This window comes from Chlorocebus sabaeus, chromosome 16, assembly GCF_047675955.1.
Source record: "Chlorocebus sabaeus isolate Y175 chromosome 16, mChlSab1.0.hap1, whole genome shotgun sequence".
Lineage (NCBI taxonomy): Eukaryota > Metazoa > Chordata > Mammalia > Primates > Cercopithecidae > Chlorocebus > Chlorocebus sabaeus.
In genome coordinates, this window is record NC_132919.1 from 10,850,500 (window position 1) to 10,878,059 (window position 27,560).

The 27,560-nt window shown below is 42.5% G+C and overlaps 1 long non-coding RNA gene across 2 annotated transcripts; it reads left to right on the top strand.

Annotated features, from left to right (window-relative positions):
• Positions 1-27,560, top strand: LOC103242394 (uncharacterized). Of its 2 annotated transcripts, XR_012088743.1 has the most exons (6): positions 1-238; positions 531-1,320; positions 2,315-2,433; positions 6,630-6,756; positions 14,479-14,599; positions 26,707-27,560. It is a non-coding gene; the product is annotated as an uncharacterized lncRNA (long non-coding RNA). The 2 variants fall into 2 exon arrangements; XR_012088744.1 differs by lacking the exons at positions 6,630-6,756; positions 14,479-14,599; positions 26,707-27,560 and adding exons at positions 4,404-4,937; positions 5,420-5,722.

The following is a 27,560-nucleotide window of genomic DNA, read 5'->3' on the forward strand; positions in this document are numbered from 1 at the left end:
TTCATCCAGCCCACGGACACTGACTGATCCCCTGTTCCACCAGCCATGACTACAGCTTCGGTTGGACAAGAGACTGATTTCAGGAACTTTCTCCAGATAAGAAGACCACCACCAACCATGGACTGGTTCTGGCCGGTTTACAGAGGCTGTGCAGTTGAGTGCCTTCATGTCCTGAAAAGACTTTATGACATATTATGCCTAATTGTCATATATGGAAATATTAAGTCTCCACCCTAAGGTGAACATGGGTCATATGTTACATGCATGCTTGTTCAATATGCATGTGTGGGGACCACCTTTATGAATATTCATAGCCTCTCCTATAACCTGTTGAATATGTATGTTCAGGTAACCCAGTCAGCATAAAGCTCCTGCCCTAACCCCTACTGCTTTGAAATGCTTGTCTCTGGTCTTGGCTGGTGGCTGTATTTCCCAGCCTACCGGATGACCACCTTGCAGGATGTAATCACTCACAAGAAATAGTCTCCCCTCTCTTTTCCAAATCTATACATTTTTTTTTTTTTTTTTAGGTTAACAGGTGCCAAAGGAAAATAAAAAATGCAGAGAGAGGGGACAATGCACATCTATCACGAGGCAGAAGCAGCCACGGGGATGCTGACATTGTGAGGGTGAAGAGCAATCAGCTGTCCTGAGGCAGAGGAGAGCAGAGCTGACAGTCAAGCACTAGGGTGGAGATCAGAAAACACTCCATGGAAGGGGCTGCAGGAAGACCTGGTCACCAAGCTGCTTTGTGCCCTGAAGCACATGTCTGCCTCCTGAGCCAGAGGGTCCCAATTCCCGCAGGATTCCCCACCCTGTGGGCTCCCACACACACCACGCACATGTGGCTCAACTCGGGCTGGTCCCCACACCCTTATGCACCTGAATCTTACTCTTCAAGACATCCCACTTGGGAACCTTCCCAGATCTTCCTTGGTTCTCTTGTTCTTCCTGACCAGTAATGCATCTTCCCTCCGACCTACCCTGTGACCAGTGCCTCTCTACTTTTCACTCTGACTTTTTTTTGTTTTTTTTTTAAAGTCCCCCATTACAGGTTTGAAATGTGACTTGAAGAATGAGGCTTTTGTTTTGTTTTGTTTTGTTTTGTTTTTGTCCCTGTCAATCCCAGCAGAGGCCTTGCACGTGGTCAAAGCTTGAGATCACAGACGGTCAGGTCATCCTGCTCTGACAAGACCACCCCACCCCTACCCACTATGGCCATTTTACAGAGCAGAAGACCGAGGCCCAGAGGAGTGATGAGATTTGACGTTAGTCTGCCGAGTCTCATCTTGTCTGGGACAGGAAGAGCCGATGTCCCTGGTGGGTTCCTGTTTAAAGCCCCAGTCTCCTTCACACTTGTAAATCCCTTCTCCACACTTCGGTTGAGGGAACCTGAGTTAATTTCAAGGGCTTTCAATGACCATTTGCAATTAACTGCATGGGAAATATCTTCAGTCAATTAGCTTTGGCACTTTTCCAGGGCTGTCAACAACTGCTCTGGAGAAATCAGACTTAATTATCTTGTTGTCTTTTCTTCTTTGTTTTTTAATGTTAATCTCATTTGTGAGGGTTTCTGTAAACAACTAGGTAAGCGGAAACTTAATTTGAATGAAGACAATTTGGACAAAGTAACCATATTTTACCAACAACTGGAAGGCTTTAAAAACCTCAGTTGAGTCTGTCCTGTAGTTTATGGGATCTCCATGTCCTCCTAAAATCACTAGAATCCCGCTCGTAGGGAACAGAAATTTAGCCCTATAGGGATGCTCACTTTTTCTCTTGACTTGTTTTTTGAGCAGCAAAGAGCGCAGAAGAGGAACTCAGGAGGGGACAGTCAGCGTTTTGTTTGGGTTCATCCTCTTCAGATCCAATAATAAACTTACTGAATTAAACTAAACAGCCCTTTAATAGCAGTAACTGATGGCTGCTTAGGGAGGAAGCAAGATGCAGCACAGCATTTAAAAACAAGACACAAGGAAGATTAGCAGGGGTTTGCAGTGAGTGGCTGTCCCTTCTGCCTGCTTACCCATGCATTCTGCCTCCAGGAACAGCAACCTCATTTTCGTTAGCAACCAGTCCCCTGCCAGGACTAGAAAAATCCTTGGCGTTTGAGGAAGGATGAGCCCCCACCACCCAGTTCTAGTTATGGGCAGCTGGTCAATTCCACTGCATTGTCTGGCCACAGTTGTTGGCTTGGGATGGAAAAATAACCCAGGCTGGGCCACTGAGGGTCAATCATGGGACGTTTTCTGAGCTGCCACTTTTCTGTGGGTGGTGCTGGGTTGTAAACATGAGTATCTGGTCCTGTTACCAGCTATGTTGCCACTTCATGAGAAGAGTCAGCTTCATGAGAATGAAGGAAAAACAAAGGAAAGCAGAGAAGAGAGGGAGAAAGAGAGTTTCCTGATGCCAACAGTTGATACCTGAATCAAGGTACATCTTTGACTATTAGTTTATTTGGCTAATAATTCACTTTTTTCCTTCTTAATGCAATTTGTGTCACAACTCAAAGAGTCCTTACAAATAGAATGTTTGACAAAACATTATCAAGGTAAAAAAATGATAACTTAATGACCAGGTATGGTGGCCAGTGCCTGGAATCCCTGGACTTTGGGAAGCCAAGGCAGGAGGATTGCTTGAGCCCAGAAATCAGGAGTTCAGGGCTTCAGTGAGCTAGGATGACATTACTGCACTCCAGCCTGGGCAACAGAGTGAGACCCCCCTCTCTCTTTAAAAAAAAAAAAAAAAAGACTTACTATTTATTGTCAACCATATGCAAGTAGTAAAACCTGACTTTTAATTGAAGCTCCCTGCAGAGCCTGAATGATAAATCAAGGTAGGATGAATCTTACAAAAGGAATAATCAACATTTTGCTTCTATTCCTCCATGGCCCTGGGGCACCTGTAGCCTTCAGAATCCTTAAGAAGTTGAGTGATGACCTCTCAGTGGCTTCCCTGTCAGGCACTTCTCTGATGACAGGTCCGGTGATGGCTCAGCTGTGTCTTGGCTGTCTGGAGTCTGTAACCATTGCCATTCCCATCTGGCATGCAGTGCCAGGGGTGCTGGGCCAGGATTCCTGATAACTGGCTGTGTGATCTTAGGAATGGCACACTGCTACCCCTTCTCTCAGATGCCCCACAGCAAGGTGGCCAGGCTAGCTTTGGCATGGTTTCCAGGGGTCCAATATGTGGTACCAGCTTCTTCCTGTATGAGGCCCCTCAAGACCCCTTTTGAGTCCTTGTGTCATTCTTGCCCAATGGCAGCTCTCCTCCTGGGGAACTCACATCCCTGACCCATGCGAGATCACAAACAGCCCTCCCTACTGCAGCCTAGGTTCTCCAGAGCTCCTGGTTTTCCCTCTCAAAGCCAGCATGACATCAGCACACCACACTCCACTGTACTTTTGTTTCCCTCACTCCTTGACATTGGCTCAGAAAGAAGGGAGAATTCCATACAGAGCTTTTGCTAGAATTATGCTTTTGGTCCCCAGGAGGTTCTTGAGGGATCTGAGAGAGTTGGGACCACGGACAGCAATCAGAATTGACACATGCTTCCGGGTCCTGGCAAAGTGTACTGGGGAGGGACAGATAGGAGGCTTTGTACCTGTTGCCACTGACATTCATCATACAACTGAAAAGTGAGCAAGACAAGAAACCCTTAGTGTAAATTTGAAGAGAAACAAGAGAAGAGCTGGACACAGGACTCATCCCTGTGGGCCGAGGCAGCCTGGCCTTTAATCGGGGGAGAACTGAACTTTAAGGCTTCACATGTGTCCTGCAGGAAGGAGGAGGATGATGTACCCTTAGTGGGCTGGGTTCAGGGGCATCTGTCAACCCCACTTTATGCACTGAAGCTGGCCATATGGCCACATGCCCAGCTCTGAGCATGTCCCGAGTCCTGTCTAGCACACTAGAGAATCAATAAACATTGAAATGTCATGCTACTAGGAGCCATCCGTCATGGTAAATGTTGTTGCTCAATAAATGTCCACAGAGGGTAACAAACTGTGTCTTGCAGAGGACCTTTTGGCCACCACGTGCTCTCTTGATCCTCCCGTTGGAATAATCACAGGGCTCTCCTGGGTTCAAATTTAATAGTAAGGGATGAAAGCCTGCTTCTGAGCCTGAAGCAAAGTGTATTGTTGTTTTTTGTTTTGTTTTTGTTTGTTTGTTTGTTTTCCCTGAAGGGCTGGGCACGCCTGATCTGTCATCCTAACCCCAGAAACGTTGTAGTTATCATTGGTGCTGTTTTCCAAACATTTGCAGTTCTCTCCACATCTGGTGCAGGGTGGCTGCACCCTGGCTCCTGGCTATACTTCCTGGCTCCCCTGTGGTCAAATGCATCCAAATGATTAGTTTTGACCAATGTGCTGTGAACATAAGTAACACGGTTTGCTTTTCAGATTGGAGCATTTAATTGTTGATCTGAGACCCTCTTGACGTATCTTCCCTTTTGATATGGTGACCCAGAAGGTTAAATATGGTGGCTCCATCATCAGCTTGAGTCCCTGAGTGACTCCAATGAACCGAGCCTTCTACCGTCTTCAGTGGACACATAGCATGTGCAAGAAATCCACTTTTATTGTTGAACTTATTGACATTTGGAGAGTCATTTGTTAATGCAGCATAGACCTAACGTATTCTGACTGATACAGGCTCCAGACTAACAAGATATTTAAAATAAAGGCAAAAATATCAACTGACCCTCTCACCTGCCGTAAGCATCTAAAATAACCCTATAAACCGTGCCGCAGAATTAAAAGTTGCCCTTCTGGTTAAGCATGGCTGCTTCTGCAACACTGGAGAGATTTCCGGTTATATCTCCAGAAGAGTCCTAGCACACAGAAAAATGAGGCATCTTCCTGGGCCCACTGATGTTCTTTTCCCAAGCAGAGCAGACCTGAGGAAACTTCTGGTCTCAGGGAAGAGAGCACAGAGTAAGTTGTAAATGTTGTCTCAGGACTTAAGTGGAGGTGTGACTGCTGTTTCATTTGCCCATCCTGGAAACTTGTCTAGAAAAGCTGTCAGGCTTGGGAAAGTGACATATGGTGGAACTTTGCCTCTAGCGTTGGCCTTGAGAGTTTGAATGAGGACATGAGGTTACCTCATGTTCCAGCAGGAAGCAACTTTAGTCTCTGAGTCCCAGCCTCTGCTGAAGTTGGGAGGCTGAGCCCATAGGAGCTGCAGCAGGGAAGTAGGTGTGTGTTCTAGGGATGCAGGAGGGGACAGAGAAAGCAGGGCATCACTCTATGTATGGGTGAGAGAGGCTGCCCGGGCACTGCTTCCAAAACACAAGTGGAGGAAAAGTGCCAACATGACAGAGGCTGGGCCTTCTCTCCTTGTCCTAACCTAACCCCTGGCAGGGCATGTCCTAGGGGCCACTTGTTGGGGTCAAAGAGTGACTCCTTCTCTCTCCCAGCAGGAAGAGGTATCAGGACTGGTGTTTCTGATGTAGCTCTGTGTTCAGACTGCTCTATAGATGCACAGGATGGACAAGGGGAATGGATCACTGACTTCTGCATTGCAGAATCCCAGGCCTCAAAGAGCCCCTCTTCAAAGCACCTTCACCACTGCTGTTGAACTCTCAAGCTTCACTTCCAGAAGGCTGCTGGCTGTGCATTTCAGAGTTCAATGCCAAAAGTTGGAGAAGGCAAGAAGTATAGCTTTCTCCTATCTCTAGGAGGGGATGATGTAGGTCAAGGGTAGAAACCATTTTTCTGGCAGGAGCTTTTATTGCTTTTAATATTGGGGAGAGGGATATAGTGTCATCTGCTGGTTGTTCAAGAACAGCAAATCCCTTTGTAGGTGTTTTCTGGGTTTCAGCCCTGCCTCCACCCGTCTGCATCTGCTCACTTGCATGGTTCACAATCAATACTGACAAAGTGGTGGCTTCTTGGATAAGTGAGATAGCATGGAAAAAATATTCCTACTTTAAGTCAGATTAGCTCTGAGCATCCCAGAGGGCTAGGGGTTCTCCGGGGGTACATCTCTGTCTCTTCCTTGTCACACTTCCCCCTGGCCATAACATCAGCAAGTCATCACTGGCCGCCTCACTTACCTGGAGTTCTGGGTTTGCTCCCAGCTCTGGACTCCGGGCCACCTGGAATTCTGAGCAGGTTCCACAAAGTCAACCCTTACATCCTAGCAGTGACGCTTTATATTCCTTTCACAACAATATCTTTCATTCTAGAACTCATTCTACTTTCACAGCTATTACTGCATTCACTTCTCACGGGCCTTTCAAAAATTGAAAAATGAATTTCCATAGTGTAAGTATAGTATCTGCAGTTCCTTTATTACCACCAGGAAAACCAAAACCACTTACAGAAACATACAGTTAAGGACAGCATGGCTTTTTGTAAAATCAAAAATTACATATTTTTATTATTTTCTATCTCTTCTTTCTCCCTCTGCATTTCCATAATGCACTTTACCCTTTCAGGAGGCCTTTCTTCTGATTGTGTTATATACATTCTCACTTTAGGATTTCTGCAATCTCAGGAAGTATTTAAGCCCAATATCCTTATTCTTTGTTCTTGTCTTACTCTCTTTTCTTTCAACAAAGCACTGTAAATCCTTAACTTTATTTTTGGAAATTGCAATTGCTTTTCTTTTTTTTTTCTTCCCAGTCTTCTCCCCACTGGAAAACTAAAAATAAAATTCTAAGCCCCCAACTGATGGGACAAATTCCCTCTTGGTCAAACGGATCCCAGGGAAACCTTAAAAACTGAGTTCCTGGCCATGAAAAGACAGGAGGTAAGACGCACCTCGTTATATATCTTCTCTTTTGCAGTTTAGACATAACAAATGACCAGCACTAATGTTAAACTAGAGATCACGGGACTGACAGAATGGACTCTTTGTGGCAATAAGATACCAAACTACAAACAAGACCTAAGGCCATGCCAGGCAAGAGTTAAGTCATGTATCTTACACTCAAAGAATAAACTGTGTTCTAACTTCCCAGGGGATTTTCTTTTTCTCTAGCAGTTAAACAAGCAATGGCCTCAAGGTAAGTAATATTAAAACAATGACAATGCATCCAGCTCACAGATGCTGACTATATGACCCCCTGTTCTGCCAGCCATGACTAAAGCTTTGATTGGACAAGAGACTAATTTCAGTAACTTTCTCTAGCTACGAAGACCACCGACCATGGACTGAGCTCTGGCTAGTTTACAAAGGCTGCACATTGGAGTGCCTTTGTGTCCCGAAAAGACCTTTTGACAGGCAGGGCCTAATTGTAATTCACTGAAATGTTTAATCTCTACTCCAAGGTGGCCATGGCTTGTATGTAACATGCAATTTTGTTCAACATACATACATCAGGACCCCTTCATGAACATAGCGCCTCCTATATCCTGTTCAACGTGTACGTTTGGCCAACCTGTTCAGCTTAAAATTCCTGTTAAACCCTTCCTCTCTCTCCCTCGAATTTGCCTGCTTCTGGGCTTTGATTGGAGACTATGCTTCCCAGCCTGTCAAAATGGTCATCTCGCAGGCTATAACCTTTTATAAGAACTAAAGCTCTCCTTGCCAAGTTTGTGAACATTCACGATTTTTCAGTTAACACCCCTAATCTTTCTCAACTTGCTCCAAAATTTACGTAATGTTTTCAGATAGCCCGTGTTTTCCTTTGTATGCTCTTTAAGTTCTACAGGTGTTTTCTTCCTTAATTAACCTCCTTAAAATTAGGCACTCATTCATTCAGTTGCTTATTCACTTATTCATATAACCATTCAAAACATGTTTATTGAACACCTATTATGTGCTAGACACTGTTCTGGGTACTGGAGGACTGGAGACAGCAGTGAATGAGATAGGCATAGTCCCTGCTCATGTGATCTTATATTTTTATAGGGGAGACTAACAGAGATTTAAGTAATTAAGAATAATTACCTCAGAAAGTGATACATGCTCTGAAGAACAATAAAACAAAGTAGGTTGATAAATGGTGATGGGGGACAAGTGTTTTAAAAAAGGGTTAAGGAGACCTCTTTGAGGAAGCAGTGCTGAAAAGAGACCTGAATGATGCAACGAAGGCAGCCATGACCTACAGGAGGAGGAGACACCCTGCAGGAAAGCCCAAAGGCAGGAAGGCACTTGGGACATTCGAAGAACAGCGAGGAGGCCAGTGTGGCTGAGCTTGATGAGTAGGGGAGAGGGACAGGAGTGGGGCCAGAGGGGTGAGTCGGGGGTCTTCTAGGTCATAAGCAGACTTTGGAGTTGGTCTAAGTGGGGTTGAAATGCACTGTAGAATGCCAAGTAGGTGGTGACATCATCTGGTTCATGATTTAGAAAGATAACTGGCCAGGCACAGTGGCCCACGCCTGTAACCCCAGCACTATGGGAGGCCGAGGCAGGCAGATCATGAGGTCAAGAGATTGAGACCATTCTGGCTAACACGGCGAAATCTCGTCTCTACTAAAAATACAAAAATTAGCTGAGCGTGGTGGTGTGCGCCTGTAGTCCCAGTTACTCAAGAGGGTGAGGCAGGAAAATTGCTTGAACCCGAGAGGCAGAGGTTGCAGTGAGCCAAGATCGTGCCACTGCACTCCAACCTGGCGACAGAGTGAGACTTCATTAAAAAAAAGAAAAAAAAAAAGATAACTCTGACTTCTGGGGGAAGAATGGAGGGCATATGGCAATGGAAAAAGAGAGTTCATTTAGTAGGCCCATTGCAGAAGTCCAAGAAAGATAGTAGTCCATTGGATAGGATGGAACCCTGGAGATCAGGGGAAGCAATGAATTCAAGATGTACCATGAGGGTAGAGCTGATAGTAATTGCTCACAGGCTGCACTTAGGGGATGAGGAAAGAGAGGCCCATGGACCACCCCTATGTTTCTGGCCTCAGTAAAACTGGATGAACAACTTCTATCAAGGAGGTGGGAAAATAAGTGGAGAAATAATGTGTGGCAAAGAATTAAGGGTTCAGGTTAAAACATATTAGGCTTAATAGATAAATGGAGATATGGGAGAAAGCAACTGGGTAATTAATGGAGCTGAAGATATGGACTTGGGGTAGAAAAAAATGTTTAAAGTCATAGGACCAAGTGAGATCACCAGGAAGTGAATGAGGAGGGGGAAGAAAAGCAGTGCAAGGACTTATTAGCCATAGGGAACTTCAAATTTTAAAGGTTAAGAAGGAAGGTGGAAATCAGCAAAGAAGATTTAGAAGCAGCAGCCTGTCATATAGGAGGAAAATCAGTAGAGTAATGGCTCCTGGAAGCCAAAAGAGGAAAATACTTCAAGGAGGGCATAATAAATGATGTCAACCCTTGTGCACCTTACAGCAAAACTGTAAAGCACAAAACATGGTCTTCGTTTTGTAGCTAGGGAAATTAGTACTTAAAGAAATGAGGTGGTCTGCCCAGAGGGATGCAAACTGTTGGAAACAGAGCCAAGCATGGAACTACATACCAGGGTGGCCTTTCCCTTAACTCACACCACAGATCTCCTTGTCTGCATTCCCAAGAGGGGAGAGGCCTGAGAGGGTCAGCAACAGCACCAATAAGGAGCAGAGCCAGTGCAATTCTGCTCTTTCTGGTGGCTTGACTGAGGAGGACCTTAACACCCTTCACAGAGAGACAAAGAGTTGGGTGTTAAACTTCTATTTTCCTGATGTGCATCTTTCGAAGGTAGACGATGATGCAGCCAAGGGCTAGAAGGCTTTACCATGTAGGAAACTATTTGTACCTTTCCAGAGGGTGCAGTCCTGGTCTTGTAAACCATCACAGCCTGGACTAAGTGATGGATGAGCAAAATAATGGTCTCTCTTTGATTAGCTAGAAGTTCTGAGGCTCCAAGAAAATCCCTCAGAAAACATATTACCAGTTCTTATTTTTAATGAATGACTGACATTGGGAGATGTAGCTTTGTGGGTATCTATTTCCAAGATAGGATGCACAGAGAAGGGCATAATTGTTCCTTAGGAGGTTTCCGTCTCTTAATCTGACTATAGCTGACTCTCCTGTAAATAGTGTCATAGGAGAGGTAAATCATCTGTGATGAGGTTCATACCAGCCTTGCCTCTGAACTGCACTACCATCCACCCGGTGGTGCTAGCCAGAAAACCAGGAAAACTCTTTCTCACTCACTTCCTATGTTGGACTTAGCACCAAGTCTTTGCAGTTTTACCGCCCAAGTATCTCTCAAACTTAATCATGTCTTTCCATCTCCACTGCTACTGCTAGGATCCAAGCCACCATTAGCCTTGGCTGGACTCCACTGATAGAGACTCCTAATTGGTTTCTCCACCTCTACTCTGAACCCTCCAATGTGCTTTCCATACTGCAGAACAATCTTTTCACCCTCTGCATAGAACCCTTCAAAGTTTCCCATTGATCTTATGATAAAGAGCGAACTCCACAGCGTGACCCCCGCTCACACCTTCCTTCTGATCTAAACTGAAACATCATTCTGTCATGAAAACCTTCTCGGACCACCCTGTGGATCATGGATTCCTTTGTTATCTGCTCTCTCAAAGCCACATTCCTTCACCTCACAGCATTTACCTTAGTTTGGAATGATGAGCTTCATACTGCGATGGTTTCTTCCTTACCACTGGACAGGAAGTCCCATAACCTGTCTGTTTTTTCATTCCACTGTGTCCCCAGCTGCATCTCCACAGCTGCCACATAAAAGAATGAATGACAGTGTGAAGGAGGCTGAGTAGAGCCAAGATGAGTTCATTCAAAGAAGAAACAAGGGGGGATCCATTGCCCTTGGAGGACTGGGTGCAATAGCCTGACAGCAGTGAGTTTTGCTCTCTTCCCAAAGTACTTTTGCAGGTCATAGCCTAGGCTCCTTTCAAAGTCTGATAACCTCATCTGCAGATGCTACCCCTGTTTACTCTATCCGCTGCCCCTGAACGTCATTAATTTCAGCCCCTCTTTTGATCTCCACAAGAAATACACTCCCACCAACCATGTTGTATATTTCCTTAAAATGTGGCACTCACGGGGAGGAGTCACCCCAAAGACAGCCTTCCTATCTTCACTTTTCCCCATCTCTACTCTTCCTTCTATTCCTTCCTGGATTGCCTCTCCATTCTCCCCACCTCTAGAGCACTCCAAATTCTCCCTTTGTAATACATAGCACCTTCCTTGTTCCTCTGCAATCTTGATGCCACTCAATGCTCAGATTGGAGGAAGATCTCAGATTCTCTCCCCAAGGTTGCACACAGAAACCCATGAAGAACCTGAGAACAAAAGCCCTTGCCCTTAGTATGATATAAGCTCCTTAAAGAACATTGTGCATTATAAAGAGTTAAAGAATCTGCCCACTGCCCAGTCATGAGGACAAGCTACAACATAGAGATGGTGGAATCTAGGATGCTTTAATGAAAACAACACTAGAGCTAGTTCTTAGCCTTTTCTCGGACATCACTCTGGTGTGACCTTAATGAAGACAAGGACCCTTGTTAAAACCATCTGGGAGTTTAGAAAACTGTGGTATCCCAGGTCTTCCTCATCATTGGAGATTCTGGTTTAAGTGTTTGAATGGGACCCGACAGGGGTATTGTAAGACTACCCGGATGATTCTAATGTACAGCCAGCTCTGACGATTTCTGATGGAACATCTCTTTCCTTTTATAGGTGAGGAAATTGAGGCTCAGAGAGCAAGTAGCTTAACAGACATCCTGTTGGTCATAATTCTATTTTTAAATGGTTTAAAAGCTCAGTTTGTCCTTTTGAATCTCAGCATCCTCATTCTTGGATTCTTTATTTATATCCCAAATGGCCGGACACCTTTGAATATCTTCTTTCAGAGAGGATAGATGGTGTTATACTTTCTACCTTCTGGCCTATGAGCATTTTTTCCATTGCATTCTTACTCAGATGGCCACTTGGGTGGTATAAATGCAGCACCCTGAACTGTAGTGTGAATTAGCTGGGGAACTTGTTAAGTGCAGACTAATTGAGAAGATCTGGGTGCAGGCTGAGATGCTACATTCGCATTTCTGACATGCTCCCAGTTGATGCTGATACTGCTGATCAGTGGACCACAGTTTGAGTAGCAAGAGTGGAGTGTTACAGTTTCTGTTTTCCCGCCAGACTCTCTGCCTCATTTTGTCAAGTGCTTTTACAAAAATTTATCTTGTTATTTTTTCTTGAGAACCCCATCCTTAACCACAGGGATTGCTAGCATGTTATTGGAGAAGTTCTATTTTCCCTGAGGTTATACTAAGAAGTGTGTTAGTAGGAGCAGTCAGGAGACATCATGCCTGTTATATTGGGAGACTCTGTCTGCTGCAGCCAAGCAGAGCCAAAGTGAGAGGTGGACGGAAAGGTCTCATGGTGGATGTCATCATTTGAGCCTCTGAATTTAACTGTACCTAAAGATTCATCCCAGAGTTTTCCAGTTACCTGAGTTGATAAATTCACGCCACTTTTTTCTGTTTAGGCTGATCTAAGTGTGTTACAAACCTAATGGGCTAAGTTGAGGTGGTTTCCAAGGTGGTGAGAATGTTCCCAATCCTGGCTGAGGATTTGGAAATGTTTATTAGGTAATAGTGAAGCAACTGGTTAAGCTGTTACCTGTAGAGCTGAAGCTCTTTCCATCTTATGACTTTGTCCACGGTGCATATTGAAACTGCAGCTTTAGAAAGATGTCAGAATGTTGGTAAGCAACAAGATCTTCAAACAAACAAACAACAACAAAAAACACCAAAAAAGAAAGATATCACAATGCTGAAGTAGGTGGCCTTTTTCTTTCTTTTCTTGGTACACTAATAAATATTTTGAATAAATTACCAAATTTTAGTTTCAGCTACCTGTCTGAAGGCAGAAAAAGAATATCATGTAACTGTGGTGTGCTGCAATCAGCTGTCTAAGATAGTAGGCAGTCATATCATCACACAGCCTAACAAATTCTTTGCATGAAATTCAAGTTAATGCAAGGAAGGAGAGCGAGAATGAGAAATTGCATTACTTATCTGTCATCGCGTAGCAAATTACCCTGAAATGTAGTGGCTTAAGACAACAAACGTTGATTCCTGTCCAGTGTCTGTGGGATAGGAATTCCAGCAAAGCATAGATAAGTGACCCTGGCTCACAGTTCCCTCTCACAAAGCTACACTCAGGGTGTTGGCTGGAGCTGTGTTCTCATCTGAAGACTCTCCTTGGCGTAGAGGGAGTATTTGCTTCTAAGCTGTCTCATGTGACGGGCAGACTGGATTCCTTGCTACACGGGCTTCTTGACTTGGTTGTCCCATAACATGATAGCTGGCTTCTCCAGGGTGAAAGATTGAGGAGAGAGCAAAAGAAGAGGTGCCCAAGACAGAAGCCACAGTCTTTTTATAACCCAACGTCTTAGAAACCTGTCAATAAGTCCAGGTCATGCTCAACAAGCTGGTGTGAATATTAGGAGGTGGTGCTCACTGGAGGTAATCTTAGAAGCAGCCTACCACAGAAACTCATTGAGAAATAAGATTACAACACTTGAAGGTGTACCAAGTCCCTCCTAAATAACTTTTGCTGTCTATTCTTTTTTTTTTTTTTAAAGTAGACATGGAGTCTTGCTCTGTCACCAAGGCTGGAGTGCAGTGGTGTGATCACAGCTCACTGCAGTCTCTACCTCCAGGGCTCAATTGATTGTCCCACCTCAGCCTTCCAAGTAGCTGGGACTACAGGTGCACACTACCATGCTCAGAGAAATTTGTATTTTTTTTTTTTGTAGAGACGGTGTTCTGTTATGTTGCCCAAGCTGGTCTTGAATTTCTAGGCTTAAGTGATCTGCCCACTGGCCTCCCAAAATTCTGGGACTTCAGGCATGAGAAACCACATCAGTCCTGTCTGTTTTTTCATCAGAGCCAAAACCTTCCCCCCACATGGGGACAAAGAGGACAGTAATTCTGCCTGAGCACGTGGTGATGGTCACAGGCAGCAGCCGCAAGTGAAGCTATAAGGTTTGGTTCCAGGCCTCAATGGGAGGAGGACTCTGGCCTGTTGCTAAAAGCCAGAAACAGCATCTCAGTAGAACTCACATGCAGAGATCCTGGCACTCATGGAGATGAGGGATTGTTATCCAGAGCGTTCAGCACTCAAATTGATCAACCGTTAATTAAGTTTTAAGGGGACTGTACAAGGAGAGAAATTCCGAGCCTGGCTAACAGGGCCATGATTATTTATCTCTTCTAAGATCCCCAGGTCTGTGTCACCTGGCCTAGAGAAATGCATTGTTAAGCAGGTGTTGTTATCTTTTCTCCTTTGCACCCCACTCAGAAATGGGCCATGATAGCCAAGAGAGCAGAAAACAGGCAGCCCAATGGACTGACCGAGGACTTCTTTCACCATCAGGCAGGAAACCCTTCTGTTTCTCCTCTGCAGGAGCAGTTATGACCCTTTGGCCACCAAAGTCAATCCCTCTCCTTCCCTTTTCTAAATTGGGGTTACTAGTGTGTTAATCCTATTTTCTCACTATCACTGTAACATCGGGTTTGTCAAGTGTGGCTAAATCTATCCTTGGGTCTCAAGTTGCACCAGGTTGGGGGACCACACATGACCTTGAATGAGAGGGATGCTCATCTTCCAGATGGATTTGCAGGTGGATGCAGTGGCCAGATGAAATGCTGCATTGTCTTCCTCTGAGGAAAAGGTATGTGAGTGTTTTGATTATACCTCATATTATAGCATCATATTGGCTGAGAACACTTTGTAGAAATGAATAAAAAGAAAAAAGGGCGCTTGAGTGTCAGAACATAAGACCGAAGAGAGTGGAATGTGGTAGCTGTGGCTGTGTTCTTTTGGCATGATTTCTCATCTCCTTTTCCCCTCATTCTTTGGGGAGCTTCTCTCGCATTCTATGGGATAGTTGGGTGATTGCCATCAGACTACTTTGTTCCTCATCCTCAGGGCTTCTGTCTCTTGCAATAGAAGCATTTTAACTAAAACAGGTATCTACGGAATGTTTTGATCTCATTCTCTTTCCTTCATAAATGTTGTTGATGTCTTTTGCCATTTAACATTATAGAGGATAATCTTGAAGTTAATCTGTTTTTATAAAATAGAAAGGTAGGGCCGGGCGCAGTGGCTCACGCTTGTAATGCCAGCACTTTAGGAGGCTGAGGCAGGCAGATCATGAGTTCCGGAGTTCAAGACCATCCTGTCCAACATGGTGAAACCGCATCTCTACTAAAAATACAAAAATTAGCTGGGCATGGTGACGTGCACCTGTAATCCCAGCTACTACGGAGGCAGAGGCAGGAGAATTGCTTGAATGGGGACCCAGGAGGTGGAGTTTGCAGTGAGGCAAGATAGCACCACTGCACTCAAGCCTGGGAGACAGAGTGAAACTCCATCTCAAAAAAAAAAAGAAAAAAAAAGAAAAGAAAAGAAATAGAAATATAGGCAACTTGTTAAATCTATCTTATTATACTTTATCCTCAAGTTCAAGGCATAGCTCTATCTAGTAGAAACTCTATCTAATGTTTATTGAAGCCTTTTTTTTTTTTTTTTTTTTTTTTCTTGTTGCCCTGGCTGAAGTGCAACGGTGCGATCTCGGCTCACTGCAACTTCAGCCTCCAAGGTTCAAGCAATTCTCCTGCCTCAGCATCCAGAGTAGTTGGGATTACAGGAACTACTACTGGGATTACCCACCACCACGCCCAGCTAATTTTTGTATTTTTAGTAGAGACGGGATTTCACCACATTGGTCAGGCTGGTCTCAAACTCCTGACCTCAGGTGATCTGCCCGTCTCAGCCTCCCAAAGTGCTGGGATTATAGGTGTGAGCCACCGTGCCCAGCCATTTATCGAAGCCTTTTGATCTGCAAGTTTAGGTGTTCAGTTTTAGGATAATTTTATTTGCTTCTGCTCAATTTCTACTTTTCTCCCCATCAAATACACTGTTAATATACACTTTGGCTCTCTCTTTTCTGTTATCTACTTGGAGCATCATCCCTTTCATGAATGTGTTTTCTTTTTCTTTTTCCTCTTGATTGTGGGTGAGTTGCTGATAACATTGCTGATGTAATTTTTTTTTTTTTTTTTGCACTGTTGATTCTTTTCTTAACTCTTTTTATACGTTAAAAAGTCTCTTTTCACATGTTTAATATTAATGTTTTTCACTTATCTCATCTAGTTCCCTTTTCATAATTCCTTCTTAACAGCTGCCTTTTGATCTCACTGCATTGTCTTTTGTTTTAATACTGTTGACAATACAAGACAAACATCTAAAATTTATGTCTGCTTCCTGCAGTAAATCTCTTAAAAAAAGAATGCTCTTCTATTGCTATGGAAATAGTATACTACCCATCTGTGTTTAGGATCTCCTCATGTATCTCATTTTATTTGGCTTCTGTTTTTTCATATCTGAACAATAAAGCTTCTATCTGCGTCTAGAATTTGTTCCCCAAAATAGATGAGTGGGTTCTTCTGAGATCATCTCACTAAGGTCTTAAGTTTGAGGGCAGTCGGAGGACTGGAGAGAGATCTACAGTCACGGAGTAGAAAGGCAATTTCATGAATGAGTAGTGTCTTTTCTGTGGCAAAGCCACTGAGCTGGGCATCCATCCTGGTTGTCAGATTGTCGTGTTCCTGGCCCACCATAGCTGGATGAGCCATAGTGTTCTGTGGAGTGTGTGCGTGTGTGTGTGTGTGTGTGTGTGGTGGGGGTTGGGGGAGTGTGTGCTGCAGCCTCCAGCCTGTTGTTTGCTGCAGCTGCCATGCCCTGGTCTACCAAGGTAGTTAACCGTGACATTCCCATTGCCCCATTGCATTGATGAAGAAACTCCGCATCTTCCATAACTGCCACCAACAGTCTTATACTTGACACACAGAACTTCCTAGTGTTCAAATTTTCATTTGTGAGGTGTTAATCCACATATAACCCAGAACAGACATATAGCCCTTCATGTGTTGACTCAGTGCTCTTTCCTATGCCTGGAATATGTCAATATACATTTTTCACCCTTCCACTTTCTACTCCTTGAATGCCTGGCTTAGTGGTTCTTTTCCATGCCAGATACTTTTGGGTTTCTCCAGCCAGAATTATTTCTCCTATTGTACCTTATACATATCTCTATTTCAGCACTTGGTAAGTTGTGTTTTAATTGCTTATTCTTCTGTCTTCCTAGTTAGCATATGAATTCTAAGTTGTCAAGGATGTGTTTTATTCGTCTCTATTATCCCTTCTTTGTTCTTGGCATCTAACAGACTGCTCAGTAAATGTTTATAAATGAACTAATTGAGTGAGGAGACTTGAACACTTCCTTTATCTTTGGTTTGGTGGTCTGTGTGGGAGCTTAGTTTTGAGTGAATGTTGGAATTTCAATTCTCCTAAGCACATCTGTCTCTGCTGACTGTGTATCTTGTCTGTGACAGTCCTCCTGGCTTGCAAACCAGGGAACAGCCGAAAACTCCAAACACATTGTCTTCCATTCCTAACAGGTACACAATGTTTACAACCACCACCTCCCTTTCTCTAACTCTTCAAAAACAAGCCATGCTAACTGTTAATTGGAAGAGGCCTTTAACTCTAAAAAGAAGACAACCCACTTTTTCAAGTTCTTGTTGCTATAAATCACACTACGTCTATAGCAAGATGCCTGTCTCTTTTTCCTGACAAAAATATAGAACTGAATGTGCCAAGCCCTCTCTGCTAGGTATGCTTTCCTTTCAATATTTCAACCAAATGTCAGAGAGACAGGAGAATGTCTTATCTTTAAGGAAATCCTGTCTAATCATTTAGAAGGAAGATTGAGATGGAGCCTGGTGCTAATTATTTTCTGTTTTTCTCTAGAATTGAGGGATATGCTTGGGAGCTGGTAAACAGTGGGGGCCAGGGTGCAGCTATATCTTTAGATGCAGAAAGTATCTTAATAAACAAGAGTTGCGTGGTTTTTTGTCCAATCTGTGGATTTTTTCTTTCTTTTTTGCAATGTATTGAGGTATAATTGCTATGTGAAAACCTGCACATATTTATAGTATACAATTTGATATATGTATTCACCTGAAAAAATATGACTATGATCAAAATTGTGTACACGCATATGTATAAATCTTGTGGATTTATGTGACATTGGGATCAAAGGTTCTACATCCGCAAGGGCTTATAAATTTTGTCAATTTTTACCCTGTTGCAGACATTGATTTTCTTTTTTTTTTGTCACCTGGCCTTTAAGCTCTTCTCAGGTTTTCTTTTCTTTTCTCTTTTTTTCTTTCTTTTTTGAGATGGAGTCTCACTCTGTCGCCAGGCTGTAGTGCAGTGGCGCAATCTTGGCTCACTGCAACCTCCGACTCCCTGGTTCAAGAGATTCTCCTGCCTCAGCCTCCCAAGTGACTGGGACTACAGGCATGCGCCACCACACCCAGCTAATGTTTGTATTTTTAGTAGAGACGGGGTTTCACCATGTTGGCCAAGATTGTCTCAATCTCCCGACCTCGTGATCTACCCACCTCAACCTCCCATTACAGGCTTGAGTCACCGCATTCTGCCTAGGTTTTATTTTCTCTGTCACCATAGCTTTCAACATCGGAGTGAGTTTTGTTTTCCCTTGACACTGATTCTGGTTAGTCGGTAGCCACTAACATTGTATGTGTCAGGGAAAAAGGATTTCATCCATTGTGGTTCTGCCCTTTCTCTCATTGAATCACAGTTCTCTGACTGAGTCCTCTTCCAGAACCTTTGTGGAGTCCCTCTTCCACATTCTGACCACAACTCCAACTGTGTGGATGGAAGTGAGTATTTCTACCACCTTCTCCCCCACTGACTCATTCCTATGGCTTCATAACCCTTGGGGCATGCTGATGCTGAATTCTGCCTTCCTCTTAATCACAGTTTCTTCACTGACTAGCCAGTGATAGCTGTAGGGTCTTCAGGTTTTAGCTAACATGCTAACAGGATTCTAGTGGTGATCTCACTCCAACATGAGATTTTTCATCTGATATCCATTAATATGGGAAGCATTGCACACTTGGAATGAAACAGAAAAACGTTGTTAGGTTGTCATATAGGTTTAATCTGAAAGCATAGTTGAAAGCATCTTAACTCAGACTAGAAAGTGGTCACTCAGATTGTCACCCCCTGAAAAGGGATAACTCATTTCCGTTTTCTCAGACAGAATACTTGCAATCAGGCTAGAATCATAGAGTCTTTAAATTACCTTGTGATCACTTGTTTGATACATAAGACAGAGTCATTTCTCCAGGGGACTGTAAAACTTGTTTTACAAATACTGTTTGAAACAAGCAGGTCATCCGTGGGGTTGGAAATCTTTTTACCATGGGCAGATTCTTATAGGTGTAATAATTATAATGTAATTTACTCTGTGTTTTGTTGCTGTAGCATGTTTACTGCCTAGTTTGGCAAAAGCTGGAGGAGGCAACAGGATCGAGCGAAGGTTGGGGAAAACTAGGTATATTTGTAGATAAGAGTGGTTATCACGCATGCTCAAGAAAGACAGAGACTACCATTCAATCCAGCAATCCCACTACTGGGTATCTACCCAAAGGAAAAGAATTCATTATATGAAAAAGAGTCTTATACACACATGTTTATAGCAGCACAATACACAATTGCAAAAATATAAAACCAGCCTAAATGCCCACCTACCAATGAATGGATAAAGAAAGTGTGGTATATATACACCACGGAATACTACTCGGTCATAACGAGGAATGAAATTATGACATTTACAGCAATCTGAATGGAGTTAGAGACCATTATTCTAAGTGAAGTAACTCAGGAATGCAAAACCAACTATTGTACGTTCTCACTTATAAGTGGGAGCTAAGCTATGATGATGCAAAGGGATAAGTAATGTAATGGACTTTGGGGATTCAGGGAAGGGTGGGAGGGAGATGAGGGAAAAAAGACTACACACTGGGTACAGCGTACACTGCCTGGGTGATGGGTGTATCACAATCTCAGAAATCACCACTAAAGAACTTATCCATGTAACCAAAAAAACCTGGTCCCCAAAAGCTATTGAAATAAATAATACAAAAAAGAGGTCGGGCGTGGTGGCTCATGCCTGTAATCCCAGCACTTTGGGAGGCCAAGGCAGGTGGATCACCTAAAGTCAGGAGTTCAAGACCAGCCTGACCAACATGGTGAAACTCTGTCTCTACTAAAAATATAAAATTAGCTAGGCATGGTGGGGAATGCCTGTAATCCCAGCTACTTGGGAGGATGAGGCAGGAGAATCACTTGAACCTGGGAGGCGGAGGTTGCAGTGAGCCGGGATTGTGCCATTGCACTCCAGCCAGGGCAACAAGAGTGACACTCCATTAAAAAAAAAAAAAAAAAAAAGAAGAAAGAAAGAAATAATAATAAAAAACAATTTCTGCTCTCAAAAAAAGAAAGAGAAAAAGGGAGAGAGGTCATTATAAGATAGCAAATAGAAGTAGAAAAGCATTAGGGATAGGGATTTTGAAAACATGGAAAAACTCTGATTCTAGCTTTTAAGGATAAAGATTAATGAAAACAGACACGGTTGTATGTTTTTGTTTTGGCTACTATTTGATGCTGGTTGGATGTCCCACCATAGTCTCATGTTGAATTGTAATCCCCAATGTTGAATGTAAGGCCTGGTGGGAGGTGTTTGGGCCATGGGGACAGATCCCTCGTGGCTTGGTGCTGTTCTTATGACAGTGAGTGAGTTATCTCGAGATCTGTTTGTTTAAATGTGTGACACCTCCACTCCCTCGTCCTTGTTCCTGCTTTCACCACATGACATGTCTGCTCCTGCTTCACCTTTTGCCATGAGTGAAAGCTCCCTGAGGCCCCCTTCCCCACCCCATACCCCCAGAAGTCAGGCAGATGCTGGCGCCATGCTTGTATAGCCTGCAGAATTGTGAGCCAATTAAACATCTTTTCTTTATAAATTACTCAGCTTCAGGCATTTCCTTATAGCAATGCTAGAAAGGCTGAATGCACTATTGCTGCATAACAAACTACCCACCACTTAGTGACATAAAACAGCTGTTATGCTGTGCTCACAAATTCTCTGACCCAGCCCCAGCAGGAATGGCTTGTCTTTGTTCTAAGGTATCTGGGTCCAGTTGGGAAGGCTCAATAGCTGGGGCTGGAGTTACCTGGAGCTGTCTTCGCTAAACGTGCACGGCAGTCGATATTGGCTATCAACTAGGACCTCAGCTGGGCCTACCTCAATTGGAATTCCTGCGCAGGTATTCTACACACAGCCTGACCTCCCTCACAATATAGAAGCCTCAGGGTAGTATAAGACTTCTTATATGGGATCAGTTTCAAGTATGAACGTTCTAGTGAACAAAGAGCAGTTGCATTGATTTTTATGATATGGCTTTGGAAGATGGAATAAAACTGCTGTTGTATTCTTGTAGTCAAAGCTGTCACAGGCCTGTGACATGTGACACATGATTCAAGAGGATGGGACACTGACCCTAATTCTTAATGGGAATCGTGTCAAAAAATGTGTAGGATATTTTGTTTTGTATTGTTTTGCTTTAGAGACAGGGTCTTGCTCTGTTGCCCAAGCTGGAGCAGAGTGGCATGATCAGGACTCACTGCAGCCTGGAACTTCTGGGTTCAAGCAATCCTTGCACCTCAGCCTCCCAAGTAGCTGGAATTACAGACACACACCACCACACCCAGCTTGGAACATATTTTAAAACCAACACAGTTTTGTAATTCACCTGATCTACCCTACTCTAAGCTCTTAAAGGATTTGTCCACGGAGCTTACCATCTATTTTTCCTTCACTACTGAGTGAATCTCAATATATCATAATAAGTAGATATTGAGTAAAATAAATGAGTGAGTTCACATAAGATGATCATAATCTTTTTAGATAAAATAATGCAAAATGCTTGGAGAAATTGAATTATTTAGATGGCAAAGTGTATAGAAAAGTGTAATATGTTCAACACAAAGTATATAGAAAAATGTAATATGTTCAACAAGAAAGGAATAAAAGTTCTGAAAGGACAGTATAAAACATATTTGGGTTTTCCCCTTGAGACTGTGAACCCCATGAAGGTTGATGTGGAATCTGTTACTCATCTCTATCTAAAACTTGCATCAGACTTGTCATGTAGGAAATAATGAGTAAATACTTTTGAATTGGTGGACAAAAATTAGCCTTAAGTCTGAGTCTACACTGAAACCTCTATGAACTCAGGATCAGGGGTGAAGACATAGCCAGAGGTGATAAAAACAGACAAGAGAGAGCTTGATGTGTCTATGAGAGGACATGATAGCTGCCTGTGGATGTTGAAAAAACTTCTAAGCAGCATAGGGTAAAGACTTCATCCATGATGCTCAAGTGGGAGAACTGGCACCAAGGGTGAGGTGGGTTTGGGATTCACTTTGGAAAAAGCTATTCAACCACAGAAGGAACTGTAAACTCTCCCACACGAAGTTTGGTAGAAAATACTTGAGCTGTATCAGGTTCAAAAGGTTTATAAGGTAGAAAACATGGGGTTCAATCTTAACTGAAGCAGACCCCTAAAAGGAACAGTAATTCAATATTGGAAGCAATCTAGAAACCTTATACATTTTGGCACAACTTAATAGGAAATGTATGGACCCAAACCATGAAAAATAAAACCCCTATAGGAAACGCGTTAATAAAAAACACTCTTTATTTTGTGTATTCTAGTGGGTGGTTTCTTGCAAAACTTTTAAGAGTTTAGGGCCAGGTAAGAAAAGCATGAGTAGGCAGTTTTGGAATGTTTACAGTCTCTATGTGAGGTTCATGAGCACGGGAAGGCGAAGGAGAAGCTTCTAAGACTAGTGGTTCTCACAGTATGACCTCCAGAGGACCAGCACTATCAACATTACATGATAATTTATTAGAAATTAAAAATTTTGAGCTCCTCCCAGACCTACTGAATCAGAAACTCAGGAGTAGGGCTCAGAAATCTGTGTTTTAGCAAGACGTCTAGGTGATTCCAACACAAGTAAAAGTTTGAGAACAACTGAATTAGACCACTTTTAGGGACCCTTCTAACTCTTAAGATCTTATTTCATTAATACATATTCCACATGACCATACACTTCTCAAAGGTAGAAATCACACTTTGTATTTCTCATGGTTTCTTACAGAGACTCACAGTTCTGCCATCTGTCAGATTCATAAGAAGAAACCATTAGTAAAATTTCAGAAGTCGGACCACCTCAAAAGACTTAAAATTCCATCTTCAAATTACAGATTGACATCTCTTTTATTTCCTGCCTTTCCTGAGCCTTCCTTGAAGTTCAGTGTTCAAATAGGGGCTGGGCACTGTGGCACGTGCAGATACTCAGGAGGCTGAGGTGGGAAGATTACTTGAACCCAAGAATTCAAGACTAGCCTGGACGACCTAGTAAGACCCCATCTCAAATTTTTAAAAAATTACCATTTAAAATAAAATAAACTGATAGGATCTTATTCAGTTTTCCAGAAAAAGATCCTGTAAAGTTGGTAGAGGAGCAATTTTTGGATATTCAGACTCAAGTGAAGAGTCAGTATTCTTATTACTTTGGGATTGGATTTATGTATGATGAAATTGTTTTTATTTGATTCTTACATACTTCCTGCAAGGAACACATATTATGAAACTTTAAGTTAATGTTTGATTGTTCTATGCCTAAATGGCAAATGCTAATAACAGTCAAACTGAAAGATGTTGCAAAGAGTCAGAAAGCCTGTGAGGGTAGTTGAAAGCCTTCTTTTACAGATATGCCAACTAAGGCCCAGAGAAAGGAAGTGCTTTGCCCAGGGTTACAAAGCTCTTTATTAATGGTACATCCGGGATTAGACCCCAGATTTTCTGACTTCTGGATCAAAACATTTACCATGACATTAGAAATTCCCAAAGCAGGATGACTGAGGTATATCTCTATTTTAAAATCCTAAGTAAAAGTAAATGTCATGATGTTTTTTAGAGTTTAGAAACATTGGTGTATGCAAATTGCATGCCTCTATTCAGAAGATATGGCGTGTCTGGATTAATCTTCTCTATTGTTACTTTAAGTAGAAATGACTCGTCATGTATTTCACTAACTGAAACACATTGAATAGAAAATAAAATCACTGCCCTAGAGACCTGTCTGACACTAATGTATGCATGTTTATCTTTGCCTTCATATTCCACTAGACAGTTGTGTCTGTGAGGAAGCTTTTAAAAGTGTTTTCAATGGAGAAAGCTGTGCTTGTAGCTCTAGCTAGATTTGACTGGTGGCTGTTGAGTCATAGATGGGATTGAAAGAGCCCGTGGTGATAGTTCATAAAGTGGATTCTAGAGCTGCTGGTTTGCCCAATGCCAGGACTTGTCTCTGGGCACCAAGTAGGCACTCAAGAAATTAAAATGACCTCCTGACTTCGAAGCTCCACTTCAGGTATTATATTTATTTGAATTCATTTATTTAACAAATTCATATTAGGCCATAAAGCCTAATAACTAAGAACACAAGTGTTAGAGTCAGATTGAGTTCTAAGGCCAGCTCTACCCCTTCCCTTGCTTTTAGGCTTTAGACAAGTTACTTACCCTCTCTGAGTCTTACTTTCCTAACCTATAAAAAGGGGTTCATCAGTTAGGATTCAATCAGAGAAGCAGAACTAGGAGATTTGGCCTTATACAATTATGGGTGCTTGTTAAACACTGTCTGCAAAGCTCCTGTCTTTGTGACTGATGCTGGTTCCTGAAGCGTTCAGGGCAGGCAGTTGGGAAGCAAAAGTGGATATAAGGTGGAGAAGAGGAAGGGCAAGTTGGGATGCATGGGCATGAATGAGAGCCTTCAAGGACCAATCGGAACTTGTGTCAATTCTCATTGCTTCCAACTTCCATGTAGTGGGTGTCCTGCAAGAGAAGCTGACATTCTTCATCAAAGAGCTAAACATACACCTAGCTGAGGAAATAGAGAAACTAAAGTTGTATCCAGGGGAAGGTGGAGCAGCTGTGGGCTTGACTGTTACCCCAGGTCAACGAGGTTAGCCAGCAGATCAGCAAGAACTGCCTAAGCACAAAAACAAAATGGCCCCACTTCACTTTTGTGTTCCAAATCTGGCGTGAAAGTCAACCCAATCCAGAAACACCATGAAGGGGATTCTGGGAAATGTAGTTCAGTCTAGCAAGGTGGACAGGTCACACAGATACCATGTAGGGTGAACCAGCCCACTCTGTAGACTTACTATGAGTGTGAAGCCTGAGAAAATACATAGTGATTATGATGATGATGTCACGTGGTTTCCACTGTGAACAATAGTCTATTTCAGATATGGTAGAGGCCAGAAACATGTCTTGAGCCCCTGTTCTCAAGTTCTTTACATTCTAACATAAGAAAGAACACGTGAAGATGAGACATTATAATTTTAACAGTTCCCCATAATTACAATGTTGCAAGAATTGGTCTGTTTTGAATGGACCAGTTTGGAGGGCTTACCCTTTAAAACATTAAAATTATTTCTTATTTTAATCATTTTTAATGAATATCTTTCACACATGCATTTTACATTTTCTGACATCTTACATAGTATGAAGGAAACCGTTTAAGCTTTCCTGTATGACTCAGTCATCACTGGGAGTGTCAGTTAATTGCATTGTTCTATAATGGGACCAGTTGTATTTGAAGCAATTTGGGCTGACGCTAAATGATTCTATTGATTGACATTGTTCTCTCTCGTTCTCTGCTGGCATTTGCCGTGATTTTTAATCTTCATGCCTATGGTGATATCTCTCCCTTCTTCTAATCTGCTGCTTCCAATCTGCTGTCAACTGAGAAACCAGATAACAAAGCTTGTAAAAACTGTGCACAACATGCAATAACATAAGCGTGATGAGAACTTGAGCAAAACCCATTTTACTGCATTTTTTCCCTTTCTCAGAGCAATGCAATTTCAATGCCCCCATAAGTAGTGTTTCTTTCATTTTGTAGATTATTAGGTAAAGAAGGACAGTATACTTTTATACAAAACGGAGGCACTTCCAGCAAGTGAGGCCAAGTGGTGCCTTGGCTCTCTATGTGAACAAAGTTTTCCTGATACTCAGTCAAGAAGGCCAGTGGGAAGATGGAGTTATCATACAGCACAAGGCAATCTAGATGTGTGGGCTCAAAAGGACCTTCCTGTGGCAATTGGGACCATTGTCACACTGGATATGGCAGTTTAGTTTCAGCAAGATGTCCCCAGCCAATGAAGTTTATGTTAGTAATTGTAGTTTTTAAATTTTATATTCTTTGCTATTTGATTTCTAAATTTTATAGTTTAAAAATACCTATAACATGGGATGTTTATACATAGGTTCATATGGTGTATATAATTGCAGTAAGCGTGCTTGTGCATGGAGAAGCATTTTCTTTTGACGAGTAAGAATAACTTTCGAGTAAGCTTCAGCCCTATCTCAAATTATGCTCATTTCAGTTTTCTGCTCACGTTAAGGAGAAATCTTTCAATTCTGCCTGTCTGGGGGCTTCTATTTCCTTCAGCCTTTGCATTGGCAGTGTTCAGTTTTGCTTTGTGATGTATTGTAGCATAACAGCCAAGAAATGGACTCTGGGGTCAGGCAATGTGGTTTTGAATCTCACTTCTAACAAATCACTAGTTACGTGGCCTTGAGCAAGTTAAACTCTGTGTGTCTCAGTTTCCTCCTCCATTCAGCAGAGATAACACATTATATACCTGCTAGGGTCCTTGTGAGGATTAGATGATGCAGTTCGTACAAAGTGTTAAGAACAGTGCCTGGCAAACAAATGAGTGCTTCTTAAATGTTGGCTATTGATATTCTGGCTTTTCTGTCATTCCAGAGCCTCCAAGCATAAAATGATGCTGAAAAGAAATGAAATGAAAGGAAGACGAGCCAAACCATGAAAGTTAATACTGGCATTATGAAAAGTATTGCTATGAATCCAATTTATTTAATTATAAGTGTTTTTAATTAATTTCAAAAGAAGATGGCCATCCCCATCAGTGTTTGGCAGAATGCCTGCATTTGAGGGTGAAGAAAATATTGTGTGTGTGCACATGCGCATGTAATGCTTTCACGATGAAAAACGACTTCAATCATCAATTCGAAATCCTGTTCAAAGTGAAATCACATTTGCATGACAAACAACACAGCATCTACCAGTTAGAATCATGTTTACTTGGCAGAAAGAACATTCGTGAAACCAACACCAGTGTCACAGCCACAGAGGAGAATTGCATTTTATTCGTCTTTTTGGTTCTAGTATAAAACATAAAAGGTACCCAACTGGTGTCTAAAGAATGAATGAGTGTATCATTTAATAAATGACAAATACACAGAGGAAAGAACACGTAGGAGCTGTCTGCAGAAGGTGAGCACAAGTGTCAAAAAGGAATAAACAAAATAACAAAAAGAGTAGATTAGTGGAAATCCATATTATTCTCAAGCTGCAAATTGATCCAACGATGTAGGTCTCACTTCAGTTGGTCCTCAGTGGTAACTGCAAGATTTGGGGTGATAAGAATGGTGGTGCAAATGCATGTAAATAAAGTGTGTATTTGAATGTGTGCACTTTTTAATTAATTTAATCTGGCTCACCCAACCTCTTCTACTTGAGTCCAAAATCACAAAAGAGAAGTTAATGGCCCTTCATTATCAGTCATATGGGACAGAATATGCAATAGCTTTCTTGAA